The sequence below is a fragment of the Tursiops truncatus genome, chromosome 6 (assembly GCF_011762595.2).
Source record: "Tursiops truncatus isolate mTurTru1 chromosome 6, mTurTru1.mat.Y, whole genome shotgun sequence".
In the NCBI taxonomy this organism is placed as follows: Eukaryota; Metazoa; Chordata; class Mammalia; order Artiodactyla; family Delphinidae; genus Tursiops; species Tursiops truncatus.
This window is the reverse complement of record NC_047039.1, coordinates 112,968,287-112,974,783: the sequence shown is the minus strand read 5'-3', so window position 1 is coordinate 112,974,783 and position 6,497 is coordinate 112,968,287. Positions and strand designations below refer to the sequence as shown.

At 56.6% G+C, this 6,497-nt stretch overlaps 1 long non-coding RNA gene across 1 annotated transcript; it reads left to right on the top strand.

Moving 5' to 3' along the window:
* Positions 1-245: 245 nt before the first annotated feature.
* LOC141278913 (uncharacterized) lies at positions 246-4,731 on the top strand. The gene is made up of 3 exons (XR_012332318.1): positions 246-1,081; positions 1,300-2,447; positions 4,314-4,731. It is a non-coding gene; the product is annotated as an uncharacterized lncRNA (long non-coding RNA).
* Positions 4,732-6,497: the final 1,766 nt, after the last annotated feature.

The window sequence follows — 6,497 nt, the reverse complement described above, 5'->3', positions numbered from 1 at the left end:
AGGGCTGCGTTTCGCGTCGCAGCATCTTTCTTCGGGCCGGCCTGTTGCATGTGCTCAGTGGCCAGCGTGGCCGGTGGGCCGTGGTGGATGGTGCGGCTCTGGACCACAGTGGCCTTGGCCTTCCAAGTGTGGGCGCCCCGTTTAGTCCTGGCGACCACAAGTCAGGGGGCTAGTGGGTCCTCCCTTCACAGATGAGGGGCCGGCCCAGTGCCCAGCACGGGGTTGGGGGGGTTGGGGGAGAGAGAGAACCCAAGTTCAAGGCCAGAATTCCAGCTTCGGTCAGCTCCAGGCAGGCCTCCCGCGCCCTGACCGCGGGGGCTCTGGGGCCTTTGAGGGACCGAGAGCAGGGCCAGCAGCCAGGTGTTGGGGATTACTATTATCTTCGTTGTTACTGTTATTATTATTCCCATTGGAATCCAGTTGGAATCCCTGACATGCCTCCCCGACCAGTGCCCTCTGGTAGAGCTCAAGCCCCTCCCCTTTGCCCTCCAGACCCCGAAAGCCGGCACGCCCTCCGTCTCACTGCTGCTCCGTCCCCCTTCGCAAGGCTGACTTCAGCTGGGCCCTCAGGACCTGGCTTCCTAACAATCTGGTGACGTCTCTGAGGGCTTGCCAGGCGCTGGGCTCTGCAGGAGCCCCGGGAGCTTGAGATCTGGGGTCCTGTCTTGCTCCTGGAGGCCCTTTTCTGCTGACAGAGAGGGGCCCCTCGCGCCCCCGGCTTCCCCCAGGCCCTGCCTCCTTGGCCCCTGCGTGTCGGGAGCTGCGGGGCCCTGGGCCCAGCGGGAACCCACGAAGCTAGGAATCTCAAACAGTGTGAGAGGCAGTGTGGAGGTTGGGGGAGGGGCGCTTGCCACTGGGGACTCCATGCCTTCCCCACCCTCAGCCTCTCACTCACCAGATGTTTTCTGAGCACTGACCTGTGTCCAGGGGACACACGTGTCGGCCATGCCCGAGGTGGCTGTCGGGACAGATGAGAGAGCACGTGGTGACGGGACTGAGGGAGGGCTGAGCTCGCACCGGTTCTGGGTCTGTGGAGCATCCCTGCAGGCTTCCAGGAGGAGGCGTCTCCTGAAGCTTGAGTGTGAGTTACGTGGGGCAGGGAACCGGGCCAGGGTGAGGGGCCTGGGCTGCAGGCGGGGGCTGGAGGCTGTGGGGCCGGGTACCCGAGGGTGGCGTGGCCTGGCCCAGGTGGGCCGGGGAAGCAGGAGGAGGGGGGGTTGGAGGGAGGCTCAGAGGCAGACGGAGGGCCCGTGATGGGCAAGGTCAGGACTGAGGCTAGTGCTTCTTCTCCCCCCGCAGTGCTGTGTGTGGCATTGCCCCAGAAGCTTCCGCAGAAGCAGGCCAGCGGCGCCAGTGCACCCAGCCATCTCCCCCGTGGCTGTGTTCCCTCTTCCCGTGTCACCTGGAAGCCCCCCTACCTCCCCACTCCGCTCTTCATTGAAGAGAAGGGCCAGGGACCAAGAGGATTCGAGCCCTTGGCTACCGCACTTGAGGGCCCAAGGCGGCTTCTGCCGTCCTGTTTTCCATTACAGTCTGAAGTCCACTGGTTCTCGAGGGTCCCCGACAGGTGGAGAGCCCAGAACCAGGGGTAATGCACCTTTTCTCTCAGCAGGGGAGCTTCTGGGGCCTTCCTGGAATCAGGGGGGCCACGGCCCAAGAACCTGAGGGTTCCCGTAACCCCCCCTCGGCCCCGAGGATCTGCCTGGGCAGAAGTCTTCCTCTCGACTTGAACTTAACGTACAAGGAACGCGCACACAGCGGCAAAGGCTGCCTGCGCGGGGAAGGAGGGCTCCCAGGGCCGCTGTCAGGCTTGGGCACTCCGGCCTCTCCTTTCCCAGCTCGGCGGTCCTCCGCCTCCTCTGCCTGCCTGCACCCATTTTCGGGACTTTCTGGGTCCTGGAGGCCTGAGCAGCGCCTGCAAGTCCCTAACGTCCCACAGTGAGAACAACGCAAGGTGACCCAGTGTGTACCTGCCCCCAGTCCCCCAAGAGCCCCCAGTTCTAAGCCTGCCTCCCTGATGCCCTCTGACACTGGTTACCCCTGGGGAATGGAAACTGGATGGGGTGCAACGTTTATTTATTCCTGTACTGATGGATTTTTGTCCAGTGAGCTGTGTTACTGTTTTTATTTGAAAGCTATTGAAAAAATTGAGGTTTAGCTCGTACACAGTCAAGGGCACAATTGGTAAGTCTCTGAGATTGTACATACTTTTCCTGTACAATTTTTTTTTTTTTTGCAGTACGCGGGCCTCTCACTGTTGTGGCCTCTCCTGTTGCGGAGCACAGGCTCCGGACGCACAGGCTCAGCGGCCATGGCTCACGGGCCCAGCCGCTCCGCGGCATGTGGGATCTTCCCGGACCGGGGCACGAACCCGTGTCCCCTGCATCGGCAGGCGGACTCTCAACCACTGCGCCACCAGGGAAGCCCTCCTGTACAATTTTTGAAAGGTAACAAAACGTAGATTTTATTTATTTATTAATTTTTGGCTGCGTTGGGTCTTCGTTGCTGCACGTGGGCTTTCTCTAGCTGCGGTGCGTGGGGGCCACTCTTCGTTGCGGTGCGCCGGCTTCTCATGGCGGTGGCTTCTCTTGTTGCAGAGCACGGGCTCTAGGCGCATGGGCTTCCATAGTTGTGGCTCGAGGGCTTCCGTAGTTGTGGCTCCCAGGCTCTAGAGCACAGGCTCAGTAGTTGTGGCGCACGGGCTTAGTTGCTCCGTGGCATGTGGGATCTTCCTGGACCAGGGCTCGAACCCGCATCCCCTGCATTGGCAGGCGGATTCTTAACCACCGTGCCACCAGGGAAGTCTGAAACGTAGATTTTAGAAGAGCCTCTCTGAATCTTCTCTGCTGTGCCGGGTAGGAAGGAGATAACACCCCCGACCAGCCTCCCTTTGCTGAGAACTTGACTCCCCCACCCCTCCGAGCTGTCCTCACCAGGAGTGAGTGTCTGGGGTAAACAGGTGCAGAAACAGGCTCAGAGGAGCCGGGAGTCACGGGTGGGAGGAGACCAGACTCAGGCTCTGGACTCTCAATCCAGTGCTCTCCGTGCAGCCACACCCTGGGTCTCGGGTCCCTTCCCCAGGAGGCACCCCAGAGACTGAGGCCATCAGCCCCATTGCACAGAGTATGCAGAGCACTGTCAGCCAGCACACAGGCACACACACGTTCATTCTTTCATTCAGTCATTCAACAAACACCCGGAACCTGCGATGGTGCCAGGCACTGTGCCACCTCCTTTAGACGCAGTGGCTCTTTAATACCCAGCGATGTGGGGATTATTGTCCCCATGTTGTAAGAAGAGGAAACCAAAACTCAGAGAGGGTAAGAGACTTGCTCAAGGTCACACAGCCAGAGAGTGATGGGGAGGGAACTGAGCTCGGTCTCCTCCCCAAACCCCTGAATCCATTGCCTTAATCTTCCACCCTCTCCATGGCTTGGCCCCAACCAGCAAGACTTCTGCCACGCCCTCAGTGCCATCAGGGGATCTCCGGGGTGGGGACAGTCCCTCTGCAGGAGAAGGAGCTGCTGCCAGGGCTGGCAGGGTCTCGCTGTGAGGTGGGCTGTGGAGAGGACAGGCAGAGGGGCTCCGGGCTGCTGCGTCTCTGCTGTTGCATCACGTCTGTGCTCAGAGGTCTGGCTTACCCCAAACCTCTGCTCCACGGAGGGGAAGCAGGCCCAGAGAGGGGGCGCATACTGCCCCAAGTCACACAGCAGCTAAGCTGAGCCTGGCCTGGCGCCCAGTAATCGTGGCCTGGTAATCACAAGGGTGTGTGGGGGGCGAGTGTCACCCACTGCTCGTGAACTCCGAGTGGCATCAGGCGAGTGAGTCAGGCCCACTGCGGGCTCGGCACGTGGCTGGGCAGGCAGGCGAGCGGTAGGCGAGTGGCAGACGGGCAGCAAGGGGGCGGGCGGCAGGCACTTGTGTTAAGTGTGGCTAATTTGGTACAAGAACACGGATGCCACTTGCAATTTCTGCATCTTGGAGAAACAGGGAACATTATGAGGACTGTTCCAGGTGCAGCAAGAAGGGGGGCCCAAGGGGGCTGCTGTGCACGAGGTCTACAGAGTGTGCGGGGTGGGCAAAGGCACCCAGGCCCCCGCAGCCACTTCCCCTGCCAGGGCGCTGGGTTGCGTGCCTGCAGCCGGTGGGAAAGGCAAACTTGGCTCCAGCGTGCTGACAGGTCGGGGTGAAGGCCGAGGCCGAGGACTCTGTCCACCTGTGGCCACGCTGGGTTCACTTTGCACCCTGAGGCGGGTCCCCATGTGCTTGCTCTCTCTGTGTCTCTGAGTTTCCCTCTCTTCCCTTGGAGACAGGCTGGGACCTGGGACCCTTTGCTGCAGTGCTTGCACCTGGACACACCTCTCCTCGAGCGTCAAAACACAAAGAAACTATAAGGGACTAAAAATAACTGCGTGCGTGCACAGTTGGGGCAAATTATGGACAAGATACAAAGAGACCAAATAGCCCAACTGCCACTTCTGAAGAGCCGGGAGCAAAAGCAGGGGGTTGGGAGCAAAAGCAGGGCACTGAGCACGCCCCCTGCACGCACCACCACCAAGGGGGCGGGCAGACCTCCTAAGCCACGCCTCCAGCCCGCCCCCTGGACACACCCCTACCCTCATCCCATATAGGGAACCAGATGCCCCACCACCACCGCCAGCTCAGCGAGTAAGGGAACCTGTTACTTGTGCGTGCTCCCCACTGCTGCAGCAGGGGCCCCAATAAAGTCTTGCCTGAATTTCTTGTCTGGCCTCTGATCAGTTTCTATTGATTAAGGAGGCCAAGAACCCTGGTCGGTAACACCTGCCTTGCATGGGGAGAAACAGGAGGGTCGTGGAGGTGAGCGTGGTGTGAGACACTCGGCAGGGACACCACGGAACATCCTGGCCTGGGAGGGGCTTGGCTGGTGGGACAGAGACAGCCTCCAAGTTGGGTGTCTATGTCTGTGCCTATGCCTGGGTCCCAGCTGGCTGCAGGGTGAAGCTGCCAGTTCAAGACTTGGCATTTCTCCTTAAAAACATCCATGCCCTCGATTCCAAAGTACAAACACCCACCTAGGTTCTAGACTGGAAGGAAAGAAATATGGAGCCAGTGGGCAGGGTACGTCTGAGCTATCCTGGGGAACTAGATGGTCTCAGGAGATCTCCACGAACCAAACAGTCAAGACCTGCAGCTTCTGCTCTGACACAGGCCCCTGCTGGCCAGGTGACCATAAAGAATATGCAAAAAGAATAATAATTCTCCCTACTTTGAAAGGAATATTGCAAACTCGGGAGATAATGTTTAGGGACTGCTAGCCTACCGTCCCTGGTGTATAGTGAGGGCTTCTTGACTGCTAGCATCATATGTGTTTGGGCTGGTGGATAAGGAGCCACAGAGGTGAGAAGTCCCTCATCCTGGAGCATGAGTTAGTGGCCCTTGGGTACCAGCTGCTGCCAGAGCATCAGAAAGCCTGAGGCCCTGATGCTGCACCAGGTGCGATGCCAGGGAAGGGCTGAGCTGGAACAGGGCATCGGAGAAGGCCTCGTGAATCCTCACTCACTTTCTCTCCTTTGAACAGCATTTTTGGGATTGGCCCAGGGCAATGTGGAGTCTTAGCCAGGATACTGGATGTGGACTTCCAGAGTCCCAGACGGTAATCCTCTGCTTAGGTGCTACCCAACTCTCCTGATGACCCCATTCACCCAGGGCCACACAGCTAGTCTGGGGGAGTGGTTACGGACAAGGGAGATGACCAAGTGTTTTGGATTGAATGAAAATTAAAACACAACAGATCAACTTTTTGTGATGCAGCTAAAACAATGTTTACAGGAAAATTTATAGCTTAAATTTATTTAAGGAAAATTTAAATATTTATTTAGAAAATTTATTTATTTAGAAAATTTTCTTAAAGCAATACTTAGAGTTAAATGCTTATATTAAAAAAGAAAATCAGTGATCCAAGCTTCCACCTTAAACTAGAAAAGGAGGCAAATTCAAAGCAAACAGAAGGAAGGAAACAGTAATCAATGAGACAGAAAACAGAAAGGCAACAGGAAAAAATAGTGAATGAAACCAAAGTTGCCTCTACAAAAAGCTTATACCTAATTGACAAATCTCTAGTTAGACGGACCAAGAGAAAAGATAGAAGGCACAAATTACCAATACCAAGAATGGAAAAGGGGACATCACTACAGATCCTATAGATATTAAAGAGGATAATGAAGAATGTTACAAGCAATTTTATACCCATAGAGTCTACAACTTGGATGAAGTAGACAAATTCCTTGAGAGACATAAGCTATCAAAGCTCACACAAGAAAAAACAGGCTCATATATGTGTTAAAGTCCCATTAATACTAAGGAGTTTGATGTTAAAAACTTCCAAAAGTGACTTCCCTGGTGGTCCGGAAGGTAAGACTCCATGTTCCCAGTGCAGGGTGCCTGGGTTTGATCCCTGGTTGGGGAACTAGATTCCGCCTGCATGCCGCAACTAAGAGTCCACATGCTGCAACTAA